This window comes from Melospiza georgiana, chromosome 2 (genome assembly GCF_028018845.1).
Source record: "Melospiza georgiana isolate bMelGeo1 chromosome 2, bMelGeo1.pri, whole genome shotgun sequence".
NCBI lineage: Eukaryota > Metazoa > Chordata > Aves > Passeriformes > Passerellidae > Melospiza > Melospiza georgiana.
Genome location: NC_080431.1, coordinates 102,672,128 through 102,691,247, shown reverse-complemented (window position 1 = coordinate 102,691,247; position 19,120 = coordinate 102,672,128).

Below are 19,120 nucleotides of genomic sequence, written 5' to 3'. Positions count from 1 at the left end.
TAAAAGAAACATAGATGATTCCTTCAGACTAATTTTTATATTTCTATCATTAATCACATAGAAAAGAGAGAAAAATATGTATTGTTCATTCTGGTCAAACTCCTCTGTGCAACTTATCTGATGTTTATGAAGTTAAAAGAAGAGAGCATTTGGCCTTTCATCATGATAGTGTGCATGTGCCAAGAGCAGAAACAAAGGATTTATCGAAGATGACCAGTACTCTGTACATGTGATTATCAGCAATTTTTTTTTTTTTAGTGGAGATGTCTCTGTAGAATACTAAAAGGCAATTGTGATTAAAGCTTCTGAAATGCTGGTTTACTTTAAATGATGCATTAAAAAGAGAAAAAAATCATTTTTACAGGAATCAGTGGTCGCTTACAAGAGAGCTGATCTCACCCAACAGACTGTGAAGCTGATAATTAACCAGAAACAGTCAGGTTCATCATTCTGTAATGACCTGCCTGCAAAACCATCTGATGAAGAAAGGCTGTCAAACAGAATCTCTTGGCATGGCACATCCACCTGCAGGGCTTACTACAGATGGCATGACAGTGTCTGACCATCTGATCCAGTCAAGAGAGGCCAAAGAAAAGCGATGTGTGCTCCAAACAATATTCTCTAATTCTTCACATGCTGCAGCAACAAATGATAGAATTTCTATATCCTCAACTGAATTTCAGGGTAGGGAGGGAAACACAGTCTCAGTCCAGTGTTAGAAGCAAAACACAGCGTAAAACACCAAAATTACATATGCATTATTTAACACCATTACTGGAGAGGATGCAGTGGTGGAGAAAAAGCTGCTATAAAAGGATGAAGTGGAATCCCAGAGCATTTGTAATATCTACCTTCCCTGTGGCACAGACTGGCATACATACAACTACCCACTATTTGTTGCAATTTGTTCAATTCAAAGCTATTTTCACCCTTTTTAAAAGGCCTACCCAGTAGTCTTTACTGTAAATGATAGTTTCTGAAGGCTGGAGCTCCATTCATGCAATAATACAGATCTGAGTTGTACAACGACAATTTCCAGTTTGTAAGGCTGTGCTGCAGGGCTGAAGGCACCACAGATGTTAAAGCTTTAGGGGTACCATGCAGTGCAAAAAAGTCAATTGGACAGAAATAGAGGGTGATAAAGAAACAAATCTTTCCTATCTTCAAACCAACCTAAACCAAAGCATGTTCTGGCTATCATTCATCCCTCTCTCTCAAGGTGAAGAGTTTCACTAGCACTCAGCCCAAGTGTGTCATAGACATCTTTTGTGGAAAATCCTTTCTTTAGGATTTTTCCTTCTTCTGGGAAGCTGAGGCCCCAGAAAGAGAATGTAAACAATGGTTATCTGCTGCTGTGGAATGTAACAGGTGCACCTGTGATTGGCCCATGTTCCATGTTTACAATTAAGGGCCAATAAAAGACCAAGCTCTCTCTGGGACAGAGGAGAGAGAGCTCCCTTGGTATTCATTCCTATTCTATTCTTAGCATAGCAGCTTCTGAACTTTTCTCTCTATTCTTTTTAGTATGGTCTTAATGTAACATATATAATAAAATAATAAATCCAGCCTTCTGATCATGGATCAAGATTCTCATCTATCTCTTCACCCCTGAAAGACCCATGCAAGCCTGGTAACACGAGTGAGTCACAGAGAGCTGAGCCCAGACAGGCAGCCACACAAATACACAAATGACCAGAAACATGAAGATTGGCAGAAACAGAAAATGACCAAGCACCAGAAGAACTGGCAGAACAAAGAGTTAAATGCATAGATACTCCCCCCAATAAATACACTTTCCAGCTGTAAAATGGAAGCAAGGGTGGTTGTGCCGAGCCCAGAAGACCTGCACTGAAAGACCCCAGGCCAGCTGACTCCCAGCACACTCTGCATTCTAACAACAGGAGAGTGGCATCAACATGGCAGCAGACCCTATACAACATTGCATATGTGCTTTTTCCACTAGCCCACAAAGAAAATTTTCCAAACAAGAAAAAAGACTCAATGAGCAGCAACCTGGCCTAAAAAGATTAAAGACCTGAAATTAACAATGCTCATACTAGAGACTGCCCCATAAGAGATGATAGTTCCTAACAGATGTGAGATCTGTCCAAATGAGATTTTGTGTGGCCCTCAAGAAGGACTCCAGGGACAAATAGAGGACTTGGCAACCTGTGTTCTTTGTCCTTAGTGTCACACACAGGTGTCCAAGACATCTTGTTGCTTGTACCTATGTGGAATGAGGGAATGTGTGAATAAAGTTTTTAAGGGAATGGCTGTGAACAGGTAACGTCAACTTTCTCACAGATGTTTGTAATTAGATATCACCTCCCCCTCCATCATATCCTACACCAAGTTTTGTACCACTGGTTTCCATCCAAGTGTAAACATCTGCCCAGGTTTAATAAACCTGCTGCCTCCCAGGCAGGCTGGATACAGGTGATCTGTGCTCGTGGTGCTTTGTCCAGTTGTACGGACCATGAGCCAGCAGCCCATGTCTGGCTCTGTGTGTGCTGAGCCTGGGTTTGCTAAGCTTGGTCCAGGTGTCTCACCAAGCTGGAATGGCGTATCTGCTTCCCAAGGCACTCTTAGAAACAATGCAGTCATGTTCAGACCTAATAAACATGGCTCTTCATGAGATGCCTCTGATGGAGCTTGTGCATCACCAGTGCCAAGGGATGGGTATTTGGGATGAGATCAAATCCCCTACTTTCATTTTCTCTGGGGCAGGATTTTCCTGACCAGTAAAGGATACTGGCATGCAAAAGGCAGGAACAGTGCCTGATGTTCCTGTTCCACACCTGTGGAATTTCCTAGAGAGGGCTGTCAGCAACATGTTGATGTGCTGAATCCCATAATGGTCTATGATTATTGAATAACTCCTTACAGACCCACTTGCTGCAGTTTGTAAGGGCAAACATTTTTGTTGTTGTTGATATTGTTGGTAGGTTCATTGCAAGGTAATTGAGACTAATCTTGCAATGACTAGAAAAAAATATTTCCCATTTCCCCAGAGCCAGCACACACAGGACACATGACTGCTGTGGTGACACCATCTGCCTTGAATATAATTTAATTTGTAGAATTTCATATGTGCAGCAGTAAACAGCACTGACTATGTCATTTGACTGAATTCACAAACCTTCAGTCTAAATGTATTTTATAATTTTTTTTTTTACCTTTGAGATAGTTTAATTATGAAGGTTAGGAGCAGCTCTACAGGCAGGGTTAAAATGAATTTTGTACTCAAAACCTCTCATTTTCTTTGTATGTGCCCTTCCCAAATGACATCAATTGTATTTTCTAAGGCTTTACAAATTAAACATAGTTATTAGAAATTAGAATTAATTCATATTAGTACGCCAGAGCACGCAAAAACCAATGTACAAATTTTTTGTGCCTGTGCCCTTTATTTCCCTAGCAAAAGCATGCAGTGTTATCTCTTGCTTTGTCCATGGCAGCAGCATTACTAAAGCACTCCATCTCCCCATTCCCCTAGCAGAACTCAAACCAGCAGTGTTTACTCACAAAACATGGAGCCTGCAAGCCACACAAACCCTGCCCTGGTCTCTGAAACAGAATCACAGAACGGATCAGGTTGGAAGGGATTGCAGCGGCTCCTCCCTGCTCCAGCAGGGTCATCCCGGAGCACAGGGCAGAGGATTGCATCCTGAAAGTTCTTGAATGTTTCACTGAGGGAGATTCCACACCAGCTCCAGGTAACCTGTTCCAGTTCTCAGTCACCTGCACATTAAAAAGTTCTTGCTCATGTTCTGGTGGAACTTCCTGTGCGTTGGTTTCTGCCCTTTGCCTATTGTCCTGTTGCTCAACAACACCTAAGTCCTCTCTCGGACATCTCTTGCAGGGTCTGAACAGGCTCAGCTGTCCTTGAAAGAGAGATGCTCCAGTCCCTTAACTACCTCTGTTGCCCTCCACTGAACCCACTGCAGGAGCTCAGTGTCTCTCCTGAGGAGCCCACAACTGGACACAGCAGGAGCCTAGAAATGGACACAGCACTCCAGGTGATTCTCACCAGGGCTGAGCAGAGGGGCAGGGTCAGCTCCTATGACTGCTGCAAAAGCTCTTCCTGATGCACCTCAGGATTCCATTGCCTTTCCTGTCCACAGGGACACACTGCTGGCTCATGGACAGCTCATTGTCCACCAAGACTCCCAGGTCCTTCCCTGCAGAGCTGCTTTTCCAGCCTGCTAGCCCCCAGCCTGAGCTGCTGCCTGAGGTTGCTCCTCCTTGGATGTAGAGCCCTGCACTTGCCCTTGCTGAGCTTCACTGGACCAAAGCCCTGCTGGAGGTGTTAGAAAGCATTCTGAGTGCTGACCACACAGCACAGAGGTGCAGCTCACACATATGGAAGACTTATATTCATTTCCATATGGATGCCCTTTGGAAAGAGCAGTGATCATTTGCAGCTGCTCTTCTGCATAAGCAACAATCCCGTGGACACCCAAGATCAATGGTCACTGTAGTTTGCTAAAAGAGGGGACATTTCCCCAAACATTTGCCTCTCCACTCAGCAGAGGTGAGACACACAGCCCTAAGTGGGGGGCATTTCCAGGAGCACCTCTGATGCCATTCTTGGGTCATGTCTACAGAAAGCTTCTGTAAGGGCTTGTAGTTATGAGCAGTCTTGAGTATGCAACAAAAAGAAAAGGCTGGTGAGTAGGAGAGGGGCCAGAACAAATTAGCCCCCCTATGGGTACAACCACCAGGCTGACCCCACAACCAAATCTGCCAGGCCAGACCAGGGCTTCCACAGGGAAGCCACCCCAGGTCACCTTGGGGCCTTCCATTGCTCTCCAGGAGGCTAAGCAATTTATTCTGTGACACAAGGAATAAGAAATGGCCTCTTCTGAAAAAAAAACCAAAAAAACCAACTTTTTTTATTATTTTAAAAAGGGAAAGACAAGTGCGACTAGAAATATGGGATGTGTACAAGAGAAGTTGAGAGGTAGTACAGCTTAACAGAAAGCTGTTTGTCAGGAGTGATGCTATAGATCCCTACACTGGCATGAGCTGCACCAGGAAACCAGGCAGCTGTCCATCCAGGTAGTCTTGTTCTTCCTTTCTTTAACAATGACTTGAAATGCACATTCTGCTTATTTATTTTTAATGTTTTCCCCTCAAGGTGTCACTGCAGGGTAGACTTAAGGCTATTTACAGGCACCAGCTGAGCATTCTCATTTCTGAAATTGCTTCCCTTTCTTTGAAATAAAACATTAACTATAAACACATATAAACACATTGGGTAAATAATGCATGGTTGGAAGGTAATGAAACATCTCCATGTAATGTGCATGTCCCTTGTGTTACTCTTCAATTTTCTTTGTGTTTTCTCCATCTTGGTCTAGCTCATCTGAGAAGAGGAAGACTTGAGAATGTGTAAGGCATTGGATTTAAGCCTAGTTAAAAGCTGCTCTCTTGCTGGTTCCAGAGAAAAGCTGATTTGGGATACCACATGGCCTTGTTCATGCAGTAGGGCTGCTGCCTGCCCTAGTGAGCCATTGACAGCCCTCTCCAGGAACCCTTTAATTTTCTGTCAAAGTCCTAAATCCAAGAGGCTATCAGCACTACCTCTTTACCTGGCATTGAAGGTGGTCAAAGGCTTAGGGAGAACAACACAGGCTCACTTCGAGTGATTGCCTCTTTCCTGAACAGGCATTGACATGGACTCTTTTTTCATTATTTCATCTTCAAGTGGTGCCATTGGTAGGAGCCTTCGGTAGTCTGTGAAAGGAAAAATCAGTTATTCTACTGGTGAGGAGAAATAAAGCCTTATACTTGTAGACCTTCCCTGCTTTACAGTAATTTCAGTTTCCTTGTCTGTCCCTTGTGATAGCTCAGTCTGGGGGCAAGATACCTGCCAGCTGCACAGCAAGCAATTGTTACAAGTATGTGTTCTACCTGAAATCTGCCTAACTCTTCATCAGGGAGATGAAGGGATTAATTTTTTCTCATGAGATCTTAGTTTTCACATATCTTTTACAGTATTTTAAACATGGACTTTATCACCACATTTGATTGCAGTTAGCCAGGGAGCTCAAAAGCTGTGATTCTTAGGCATCATTTTCTTAGGACACTAAGCTACTGCATAAAAAAGGTCCATTGGATGAACTAGGGAAGTTTCTTCTAGTATGACTTAGATCCTATAAAATCACTTATCTACTTGCTCATATACAGGTTGCAGAGGTGTGTGAGAAGATGTAAGTATCTTATATATATAGGAACTAGTAAATTTATTAACTTATTAAAGCATCCTCTATAAAGGAGCTAGTACTCTATTGGCATGGAAGTGAATGGGAATCTCTGGTATTAGGCTTGGTACCTGCTCAGGCCCTGGTTATTCCATGCCGTATGTGTAATGCATCCAGCTGCTGGCGTCAAGTGTCTTCATCACAGGTGGTGCTTGCCAAAATATTCACCCCATCTTGAGCAGAGGCAGCAATAGAGGCAATCAGCCATGGGAACTGGCCCACCTTGGCCTCCATGGCTTCATGCATGTCAACATCAAATGTGTCTTGGTGGGGGAAGGTAGTTCCCATTGCACTCCTGTCTTATAGATATTTTGACTCCAGGTTTTCTTGGATTTTTCCCTGTCCCACCTGCTAAGCCAAGCACACAATGAGTGGGAACAAAAAGAATATTTTTTCTTACCTTTCCTCTTCCCCCGACTGCATTTTGTCTCTCACTGTTCATCTCTTTCTTGTGACACTTCCCTGCTGTTGACAGTAATAAGATATTAACATTGCTAGTTTTGCTGTCAGAATGTCAGAGCTACCTCTCAAAAAAGTGATTGGATCAACAGTGGGTATTATGGAGGGAATCTGAATTAAAGCATGCCGGGCTGATGCACAGAGAGATATGAAATGAGGGGTTATTGTGCTGAACATCTCACTTGTGATGCAGTTGTGATGTTTTAAGCCAGCTGCTGTGATCTAATTACATTCACTAACTACATTAAGAGTGTTTTAAGAGTGGTAATTCAATCACTCTGAAGTCAGAAATTATCAGCATTTAGGTTATCTGCGCAATCCTGAATGCATGTTATACAAGTCTCCAATTACTTTCTTTTAAATATATTTTAAAAATAACCTTGTAAACTGAAATCTAAATACAAGAGTAGGACTTGGAGGCTGCTCCAGGATGTGCTGAAGTCTTCCCTATGGCTGCTAGCTCATAGGGTGTACGTGCTAGTAAGGATTTCTCCACATCACCCAGTTCACACGCCTGACAGCTTTTGGATGCCTCCAGCCACCTCTTTTCTCACCCTCTGGTTCTGTTGTCTCAAATACCATTGCTCTTGCTCAGCAGGACAGGGGTGTACTGAGCCCAACAGCCTCTTAACAGAAACTGCTCCTACCTGCAGATTCCTGTTCAGTGGGCACTCATCAGGATTTCTCTCTCTCTCCTGTCTTTATACATACAGGAACTCTCTGTGGCAGGTGGACTTCACAGTCATCATTTAACACTGGGCTTTTGTGAAATTTGGTTGCTACTCTGCACACCAAGGGATTTCCATTCTTCATTTCCATGAAGAATGGAAATCCCTTGGTGTGCAGAGCCTGGGACCTGGACTGGCCCACAGTGACGAGTCTGGAAGGGCTGCCACCACCAGACCAAGAAGGCTCTTCAGCACTCATGAAGGTGAAATGTTGAGGTTCAGAGAACACAGCCACCACCTTGTACTCCAGGATGTATAACAGCTCTATCCAATTTTTTTTGCCCTGCTTAATGCTGTATGCCAATTCATGACATATTGATTCGACTTATAGAAGTAATCTTTTTTTCCAGTTCATTTAAATGATAGTTTAGACTGTACATGCTTGAAGGAGATGTCCATAAATTATGTCAGCTTTCAGTAAGTCTACATTAAAAATGCAAAGTAAATCAAAAGTGCTAACTAATTTTTGTTTAATTATTGATTTAAGCTCACTCTGCTTTGGAAAATGTAATTAAAAAAGTTGAATTTGGCCAGAACTACAGAGGGTTATATGGATTCAAGTGGTAATGGAAAGAATTCAGTCTCCTAGATCAATTATGAAAATGTGTCCTTTGACAGTGGCTCCAAAGAAGTCGTCCAACAACATTTCAGAGTGCCTGTTTGTCCTTTTAGCCATTCTCCAAAGGACAGAAAGCATCAAGGGGTTTCTGGGTTCTCTCCAACATGGTACCTCACTGAAATACCAACGAGGGCGATGCTTTTTGAATTAAAGGGAGGTCAGTTATGTATTGACCTGAAATGAATGCATGAATTCCCTATACATAAATTATACCTCCCTGACTGCCTATTTATTACCCTCAGAGGCTGTTTCACTTTTCCTCTATACCCAAATATTAACTTCTACAGCAGAATAGGGGAGCCTTCTCAGGAGGGAAAGATACTGGAAGCATCTCTACCCTCCTCAAACCTTTGAAGTACAGAAGGAAAGAGTCCCAGGCCCTGACATGAGAGAAGGCCCTAAATAAGGATTGCCATTTAAACTGGGATTATTCAAATGGATCCTGCATGTTGCCCAAGAAGGAGAAAACCCCCTGAGGCTTTATACACCTGGGAATCAGTCAGAAAATTGTGCTAATAATGCACTGAAACCCATGATCTGGTAACTCCAAGCTGTCAGAGTCATCTGAGAACCTGGCTGCCTGGAGAACAGCACCGAGAGGTTATTGTTGCTATATCTGCATTGCTGTTGTTGTTGTGATTAAGCTTGTATCAGTATTGAATTGCTTGATCTTGCCACTATTATTGAATTAGCGAGGTCAATCCCCCTTGGAGAGATGTTCTTACCAGGTTGCTCCCATCCATAATGTTTCCTATGACATCATCTTGCCTGACCAGCAGGTTAAAAAGTTTTAAACTAAAATTTTATATAAAATATAAGCTTTTAAGACTACCGAAATATGAATTCAGATTTCTTTAATGACTGCCATAGTACTACTGAAGGTTAAATTTTTAACTCCTAAGATTTCAGTACTTATAAAATAAAAATTCTTTGCTGATACATTCTTGAAAGATAATATTAAGTTTGTAGGAGGATTTAAAAGATTATTTGAGAGATTGTGAAACAATTCTGGATAACCCCAAATTTGTGGTTTTGAATGATGGCAGCCTCAGTGTAGAAACCACAGTAGGAAGATTTCCTTCCATTACAATTTTTCAGCTTGCTTTCTGTCAGGAAAACAGGGGGCTCTGAAGGGACTCTCTTTCCCAAATAATTTAGGTTTGCTCACAGCCCTTTTCCAATAGGAGCTGTTTGTTTTCCACTTGTTTGCACTGCTGAGCAATTAGTGGCCTGAGAAGCAAGTTGGGACCATCGAGGAACTCAGCTGCACTCGCTCTCCTCTGTCTGCTCAGCTCACCAGACCTTTGCCAATCCCAGCAATCTTTTTGGCGGGGCAGTGAGAATATCAGGAATCTTTGTAAAAGGATTTGAAGGTCAGCCAGGAGAATTCGACTGGGAGCAAAAGTTGTGGAGGTCATTTTCTGCTGCAGGAATGCTTGTAACCTTTCAGGATCAACTGGGAAAATCGATCATGAGAAAATACCTGTGCTCCTTGCAACTTCAGGGAGCTGAGATGTGGTTGGGTTTTTTTCAAGGCTGTGCATTCGAGAGTGTTTTCATCAGTAAACTTTTGTCTCATGTACTACTTAGAGGAAGCAGATTTCTGTGAGAAGCTGAAGTTGAGGCATCCCTGCCAGGAGTTTTCCACGAACAAAAAGCAAACGCGTTCTCGCCCTGCCTGGTCGGCAGCCGGGCAAGAAGTCCCCGCTCACCAGGCAGCTGGGGTTGTCTCCCTTCGAGCTCTCAGCCAAGAGAAAACAGCTTGCAGCCCATGTGGCGCTTCAGTGTGAGCAGTAAACATCACATTAAGGTTTGTAGGAGCCCAATAACCTGTCACTGTGGGTTTGGCAGCGCTGCCTGAACTGCCCCGGCCATGCGAGCCGTGTGTGCCAGGCAGCTGGGAGCACTTAGGGACAGCTGGCCCTGCCCTGGGCTAAACAGGCTCAGGGAGGGGGGACAGGGCTGAGAGCCTGTGGCCAGGCTGCCTGTGCACCCACCTTGTGAAGGAAAGCCTAAACTGAATAAGGGGTGGCCCCCATGGGCTCAGCTGTACCCTGGCCCGGAGAAGGCTGGAGCAAAAGGGGAATGTTGGTGCTGTCTGACACGTGAGCATGGGCCAGGGTAGTGATGAGGAACAGGAGGAGACCTGTCAGGTCCTACCTAGCCACGGGCTGGCAACCACTTCCCAAAGCACAGTGGAGATTAAAAGCCACTCCTGGCACTCCAGAGACTCAGTCTCTGTAGAGCTGCCCTGGGGCTGTGCATGCTTTTATCCTTTTTTTCCATTTTATTTATTAGTGCTACTCTTTTCTTAAAATAGAGATTCAATTTCTTGCTCAGGACTGGAAAGCTGTACAGCTCTGCCATAGCCAGGACAAGAATATCTGGCAGGGAAGGGCTGGCTGAGGAATCCTGGCTGTGTTGTTTTCCAGAGGGGTGCTGTGGAAACCTCAATCACTTCAAAAGCTTGATGGGTCTGTCAGGAGGTTTCCTTTTTCCTCAGGGGAGGCTCATCCTCTCTGCTGTGCCAAGCTCCATGGCCTGCCCTATGCTGACACCAGTATGTCCCACTGGAAAAAGCAGTGGAAACATGCAACAAGCACAGGGAAAATGCAAAAAGCACAGGGAAAATGCAAAAACTGGCAACATGGAGAATTGTGGTAGAGCACCCCATGGCTTCTGCTAGAGGACAATGGGACTGGTGTGACAAATATATGTATTCACAGTTCCAGGAAAGGGACAAAACTGAGAACTACACTCCACTTGTGAGAGAGTTTATCTTTAGACTATTGATAGCCTTCTGAAAGCCTCTGCTGAAAATTATTCAGAAACAATGGGGATGTGTTTTCTGGGAAGATTTTTGGTGTCCTTTTTTAATCTTCTGCTATAAGGTACATAGGAAGTGTTAACCTGGTGGAATGACCTTCTGAACTTGCCTTTTTGCTATGATGCTGCTCTTAGAAAAATGTCTGACAGGCATCTTTTCCAGTTTTTCCTGTTAAGGCAACTTTTACAGTCCTCTTCTTACTTCAGAGATATAAAATACAACTCACCATGTCCCCAGGGGTTTTGGCCTCTGGTGAAAAGGCCAGGAATCTGAAACTCAGAAACTCAGAAAAATACTCTTTGTGAGAAGAAGGAAAAAGATGGAGCTGCAAGTAAGTGATCAGGAAAAGCTCCAGGTAAAAGTAGTTTGATCATATTTTCAAGACTGAGATTCCAAAAGCACTTAGTGATTTTGAGTGCCTCACTTCTTGGGTGTTCCAGCAGAGAAGTCTTTGGAGGCCTCAGACTCTGAGAATAAGTGCTTGGCATTTCCTGAAAGTTATGTCTCCATTAACATATTTCAAGTGGTGCATGAAGAACAGGAGGCATTGAAAAATCACAAGGCCAAGATATTCTTTAATGCCTTAAAATGGTCAGACAAAGCATATTGTCATGCTCAGACATAGCTCTTCAAGGATTTTGAACATTTTTTTCCTTTCTCTGAAACATTAAATAATGGTATATCTGAAATCTTACACTGCACTTCAGTTGTGTCATGAAAGATAGAACTCATATTTGATATTAATGGAGCAGGTGAAACATGAAATTATTTTTCTTTAATCTTTAATGAAATTTCTGGTTTTGGCATTTTGGTTGTCTGTTCAATGACACAGAAGAGCTAATAATATCACTGTTTTTGAAGAATTCATTCACTATAGGCAGCCTGATTTTCTGAATCTGTTGGAAGCTCTTTAGGTGCTCCAATGATGCATGAAAAGCATAATAACAAAAAAATCCTTTGTCCTTGAAGCCCAGTGATCATAATTGGAAACATATAATTTAAAAAGAAAAAAAAAATCCTTCCAGTAAGCCACTCCTCTGGAGCAGAGATGCAGTAGTTTAGAAAATAACAATTCTACAGGAATGAGCATAAACAATGGGGTTTCAGGAACTCTTTAATCAAGTTTGCCCTAATGCTTGTATAAACACCTGTATATTCAAGACCAAAAAGCTGAATGATGCTTTCTGTAGCAAACTGTTTCTTTGCTGAATGACTTTGTTGTTTTAAATTTAATAATTGCTTTTGTAAACACCCATGAGATAGGAAAAGTTAGTAAAGATGATGCAAGTTTTTGTAGGGAGAAACTGATTTTTTTTCTTATGAGGATATATAAATGAGAAAATGCTCTGACAAAAAGTTTGCTTTGAGATAGAGAAGAACTAAGAGGAGGTTCCAGGAGACACACAGCCATTATTCCATCTTCAGCCAGTCACTTTGAGGCCAAAGTAGATCTTGCAGTCTCTTAAGGTCATTCACACCTTGATTTTTCATTACCTCGGCCTAGAACTTTAATTTTTCTTTTGAGGAGCCAGTGCTGACCTTCTTGTAACAGAGAAATATTGGAGTAGTGTCCAAAGGATGCAGTTATTCTTCCAAAAATCAAAGATGCTCTCCAGTACCATTAAAGCCAGCTGGTAATGGAGATAATACAGACCTTGGCCATTCTCCCAGCTGACTGCCCTAATAATAGAAAAGCCCCTCTGAGTGAGTAGCTGAAACTGGGGATCTGCCAGGCAATTTTCATTAAAAACTGCAATTGGTGACAATATCCTTGGAGAGATGGAGATCTGTTTGTCTTACTCATATCACCACTGAAATGAGCAAGAGGATCCTTTCTCTCTGTTTTCAGTTCTCCTTTTGCTTTTGGGACTGTCTTGAAACCTCTGAAGTTTTTTGAGGTGTCTCAAAACCTGCTCCCATTTGCTTTCCAGTTACACTCGGGGTTTTTTGCACACACACAGAGCTGCATCTGCTCTTGCCCTTTCATCAGCTCATAGGGAGCCTCCCACCCCTGTGTGGCTGAGCTGGGGAGCAGCTCTCTGGCTGGTTTGGAGTTGGCAGGTGGGTTTCTTTCTCCATCTTTCTAATTTTACAGAGGGCCTGGCTCACTCCTTCTGTCCAGCCTGAAGGGAGAACAGCAAGTGGAAAGGGAGGGCAGCTGGAACACCCCAGGAGTGGCCAGAGCTGAGATGTGCATAAGGCAGCTGCAAAAGGCACCAGAGTGCAACCATGCCATCACCCAACCACAGCCTGAAAACTGAAGTGTGAACAGTGTGAACATTAGGGCTTGAAAAGACCATTTGATCAAGCCATGGTGAGGAGAATAAAGCAATTGTTAAGTAGCCTCTTCCTGGCTGTTCCAAGGGTGAACGTTGCTGATGGTGTATTCTGTGTGTCCCCTGACCTGTCTGTTGCTGCATGGCAGCCCCTCTGTGCCCTGAGGGATGTCTGGGATGTTGGAATTGCTTCCCCAGTGCCATGGATATCCTCCCCAGCTGCAAAAGGGGCTTCTGGTGTCCTTCTGCATTGTTGTGGCTCTTGTGCCAGCACCATGCAGAGGGAGAGGTTAAAGGGCCTCCCTTTTTAGTACATTTCCCTTGCGATTTATTAAGATCAGTTAGAATTTTAAGTTGCAGGAAAAATGCCCATCAGTAGTAACCACAATCACATTTGCTGCAGAAGTCTTCAGATGTGACCCTGAAACTTTATCAGAGAGCCCTGGGCAGAGTGCCTGCTTGGCAAAACCCACTGCAGGTACATCCCAGTGCTGCCATTTGCAGGATGTCTGAGCTGTGCCTCAGCTGGTTCAGATGACATATATATTATATATTTAATCCATGGCAGCATATTAGCAGATCAGACTTAGATTAATCAGGCTAAAGATAACTTTTGGACCTTTTCCACATCTAGGTCAGAGAAAAAGAAGGTAGATATTTATCTGTGCTACCACACTAGCTAGCAATGTGTAGCAGATGAAATTTCCAGGGACATCAGTCAAAGAAATACTGCAATAAGACTGAGAGAAGCAAAGTGAAAGGAATGTGTGTGTGTGTGTATTGCACAAATGCAATACAAGCTTTACAATTTGCAGAAGCTATCTATTTCCAGGGAAATTCTCTGTGCTATTATAGCAGAAAATAAGCAAATTTCCTTTGTGATGAAATATTCTCCTTTGTTTCCTTGGTGCCATAAAGCAAGTCCTGCCCACTGATATTATTGCAGAAAACTACAGGCAGAATAACTGTGCAGGTGTTCAAGGAAACCTTGCTGCATGTCTGGAACAGACCTCATGTTTTCAGCCTTGGTGATGCCTGGAATAAGTCAACCAATGCATAGGAATTAGTTCCTTTAAAAATAGATTAGATCACATTTAGGATGCTTAATGTGAAATGTTACTGTGGGTATTAATGGAGCACTTCTTTTCTGCAAATTAAAAACTGAGCTAGTGTTAATAAATCAAAGGAAACATTAAAATGCTCTTTAGCCTTTGCCAGTGTCCTTTTGAAAAGGTTTTTGAGAGACTACTATGCACCCTGATTCAGATGAGAGGGAAATTTCACTGAAATTCTAAATGTTCTTTAGCAAATTCTTCAGTTTGGACCTCACTTACTGCACTTGCAACACCAGAAGGGTCAGTGATGGAACCTCTCATTATGGTAATTCAAGAAAACAAAGTCACTGGGCTCCAAGGTGAGGAGTAAATGTGCCACAACAGCAGACAGCCAAGATGTAGGCTGAGACCCTGTCCATGTTGAAGCTTTCACCATCAACCTGTAACAACTTGATTTACATCTGAGGTCAGCATCAAAGTTTCTCTTGGTTTTGACTTGAGCTAGTACAAGGAAAAATTGCCAAGCAAAAGATACTTTCTTAGCTTTGCTTCTTGCATGTATTAGTGGAAAATTGTGATATTCTTCCAAGCAGAAAACATGCTTTCAAAGCCTTATTCCATGCAATGCAATACACGTGGAAGGGGAACCCAATTTTCCTGCAGCAGGCAGCTCTTTCAGCTCCTGTTTTTTAAGCTAATGACTCAGTGCCAGACCTGCTCTTCACCCCTCCTCTGAAGAGCATCTTTGGCAGACCCCTGTTGGAGCCTCAATGATTATGTCCCTCATCTCCCCTGAGGATAGAGTTCATTAGCTTATTACAGGAAAAATGTGCTCACTCTCCTCTTCTAAAGGTTAATTAGCTCATCACAGGCATTTGTCCATGCTGCTCTCCTTGGTCTCCCCCTAATGCAGCCATACATGTGTTCCCTTTGAACTCCAAGCAATGGCTAAAAGGAATTTTTAACCATGCATTGGCAGCTTCTTCATTGCCAGGCTCTCCTGCCTTTTCAGGGCATCTCTGCCTGACCATGCAGAGGGAGCAGGAGGTAGTGTCAGGTAGTGTCTCCGGTGTGAATTAAGGCATTGGTGCTCTCATTTTCTCACTGGAAAACCCTGCTAAAGACTCTGGTTCCACAGTGTTTCCTACAGTGACATAGCTCTTTTCTCTTTTGGTATCAAAGGGAGAACAGGGAAGGTATTCTCTGGAAGCCAGGTGATAAAAATGTGATTTCCAAGCATGTCCAGCCACAGCCCTGACCCTGGGATGTCAAGGGTAGCACTCTTCAATCACCTCAGGGAAAATGGATTTATGCCAAAGCAAAGGTAAGGTGGAAATCTGTGAGTCCCTCAACTGCTCTGTCTGGAGCATTTTCATTGAGCACCGCTGTGGAATATCCTTCCTGTGTGCACTCTCAGGGACCTTGCTGTTTTTCCTGTGGAAAAAGGAGGGATGCATCCAGCTGCCATCTTCCTGGCATGGCACACACTGCCCACCATCTCCACAACAGGAACTCACTCTGCTGGGCATCAGATTAAAGCCTTGTGATAATCTGAAGGAGCTGGTTTTGAATCATTGGTACAGCTGTTCAGAGGACTAGAGAGGATATTCTATAATTTTTCCAAGTAAAATCCCATTTTAACACAATCTAAATGTGATCAGGATCCCTGGTATTCACTACTTTTTTACTGATATTGCCTCACAGCATTTCTCCATAGCATAGATGATTATTTAGCATGTTCATTTCAGTGGCAACTTAAAAGAACTGAGTGTATGTATTTCACAGAGTCAGTTTTCCTAATTATTATCTGAGATGCTTATTTTGACTCAATTTTTGATTCCTCCTGAGAGGAAGAGAGCTAATCCACTCTGAATATTTTCCCTCTCAAATTATTTCTAGTGCTTAGTGTTGGAAACCAATCCTTTAAAAGAAACTGATCTAGAAGCTATTGAAGAAATTTTTTCCTTCTGCTTTCAGTTAGCAGTGCATTGGATTTGGAAGTAATTGCATAGATGAGCTTGTCTGGAACTGGTGAAGCTTCTCTCGTTCTGAAGCTAAGCCCTAAATTTGATGATAATTCACAATTGCCTTGCAAAATTAGGAAAGGTGGCAAGTGACAAAATATATTAAAATGACAAAAATATCTGCTTTTTATCTTCCTGTTAAGCTAGAGAAGATTGATTTTTTTAATGTAAAATCTGTGAGGGGCATTTGGGGAGAAAACCTGTTCCTGCTTAGAGTATTTTCACAGGCACAAATTTGTCTAGGCAGACTTGGGTTTGGTTTTTAGTTTTCCAAAACATTTTAAGACACTAAATTCTATGCCAAAAATCATTAGAATAAATTACTTTCAAATTCTGGCAGAAGAAAATTTCCCACAGATACTACATTATAGATAATGAAAAGGAATATATTAAATAAAATTATTTTCACACTACTTTCTGTAATACAAACCTGATATTTTTATGAAAAATTTGTTTTTTTGTTCATTGCTGTGTTGTAATTTTAAATTAATAAGAAAGATGTATGTATACTTTTTGTAACCACACATTAAATATATTTATTCTTGTATTTAGTAATATATTTCTCAATACAGAAATGCCACTATTGGACTAAGATCTTTTAAATAAATTAATAAAATATGACTTCCAGGTGCAGATGCAGAACCTGTTGCTGTGGCAAGGACACCACTTCACCCCAACGAAAGCCCTTCCCAGGAAATGCCCATGTCTGTAATCTCAAAGGGTAGCTCAGATTCTCCCACAATATTTTCAGTAACAGAAGGCTGTAAGTTTGGGCTGGAGTCTCACGTTTGGGCAGCAGCTCCAGTGCCACCCATGTCAGGCAGCTTTGTATAAAGATGAAGAGCTGCAGCAGTTCAGCCTGCAGGAGACAAACATTGTTTTTCCATCAGCTCTTTCCTATTGCTTTCAACATCTCATGCTGGGAAAAAATGGAATCAAAGCAAGAAAGTCTCAATGTCTGTGGATGAGGTTCACTCTTACTCATCACCTCTGTAGCACATGAAAACATCTGACCCCAGAGTCATTGCATATCCCAGAGTTGTCCTCCAGCAGTTGGGAATTGCTGATATCTCATACTGGTTAATCCACAAGCCTCTATTGCTACACCAGATTTGATTCAGTACAAGTGATGTCTCTGCTACCTAAAAGAATATGAAAAGAACCAGGAAAGAGTAACAAAGAGAGATCTCTCATTTCATACTGCACTACTTTCTTTTTCACTTTTCTCTTAATGTAGTAATATTTTTTAAAGATCTCTTTTATCAGTTAGGCTTTATCACACACCTGACAGCGTCCATCTGGTGAGAGATGGATAAACATTTCCCCTTGACTACTGAATAATTCAGGTCCAGCCTGTAACAACTGGACCTGATGTTATGACCAGACCTGATGTTGCATTTTTTTAAAGAATGCTTAAAGTTTTTTAAGCTTTCTTGGTAAAGTAGAAGTCATCATAATTGTCTTATAACTAAATGCAAATTGTTTAAATGCCCTAGGGCTTAATTTTATTTTACCAGCTAGAATTGTAGCATGCAAGCTTTCTAATGCGTGTGGAATCTCTTCAGAATTAATTCTGGGTCTCTTTATTTCCACCCTGATGTGTCTCCTGTTTCACAAAGGCTATTTGTCTCAGAGTTATTTTCTAAGCCTTTTTTTTCCTCTTGCAATGATATCTTAGAATAAAACTGCTTCACTATTTAATTCTTCTGCGTCACTGAGTGCAAGGTGATCATTTTTGATCACCTTTTTTTCTCTGTTAACCCTACTGAGAATTTGTTTAGGAAAGTTGTGTCCTGCTATCCTTGTCAATTGATGTGTTATCTGCAGGCAGTTTCTCAGGCAGTTTCTGGTGCCAGCCATGCTCTTTGAGAGAAGGTTCTTTAATGGATGGCCAGTATCAAACCATCTCTGTGTCAGAGAGCTCACAGCCAATGTGGCAGCTTTTCTGTATCATGTGGCCATTCCTATTTGTCAAGGCTTGCTGGCCTTGTCCGTTTGTACACATTGTTTCCAAAATTTTGTTAGATAATTTCAATATCCAGGAGAAATTGAATAATTGTCATGTATCCCTAAATTCTGTCTTCAAAAGAGAGAGACAGACCTATTCAGATTTTGCGCACAGATTATTCTTGTGGCTGGACCAAAGTTTATACAGAAGGCAACAGCAGAGCAATCTTCCCATGGATACTGTCAGCAAACCTCAGTTCTGATCAGCAAGCTATTTTATGAGCTATTTGATAAATGCTAATAGCCAAGAATTGCAAAGAGAGCAGTTGAATTTGTGATGTGGATGCTGGAGGCACATGAGCTTCACCACAGGAAAGGCCATAAAGACTCATCCATCAGCTGAGAGCAGGTTTGCATTCCTATTGCTGTGGCCTGCAGCCATTTGGGGCAGCTGTGAGCAGCAGGCCCTGACATTCATGAGAATCTCTGCAACACATCTGGGCACTCAGCATTAATCCTGATTAATGCTGGCATTACACCTTCATTTCAAAAACTGGTTTTGGAACAAGGGGTTAGTGAAAGTGAGGTCTGAATGTTTACATACCAGTGAAGGCTCCTAACTCCCCATACAGACAGGGTTTACAGCTGGGTTCTTCACCCTGCCCCAGTTCATGGTGCTAGGATTGTGCTGGGGTTTTGCTCCAGTACATTATCTGTATTCAAATACTGTTCCGCTTTAAAAATGAATAAAAGCAAATCTGATACCATAAAAATTGCATATATTATGATATTTGAATTTGCATCAAAAGCTTATTTTTTAGAGCAGAATAGTTTGGACAGTTGTTTTGAGTTCTCACACTGTCAGTCACATCTGGATCCATTGTCACAACAAGGTGGAGGTGATGTTGCCAGTTCCATC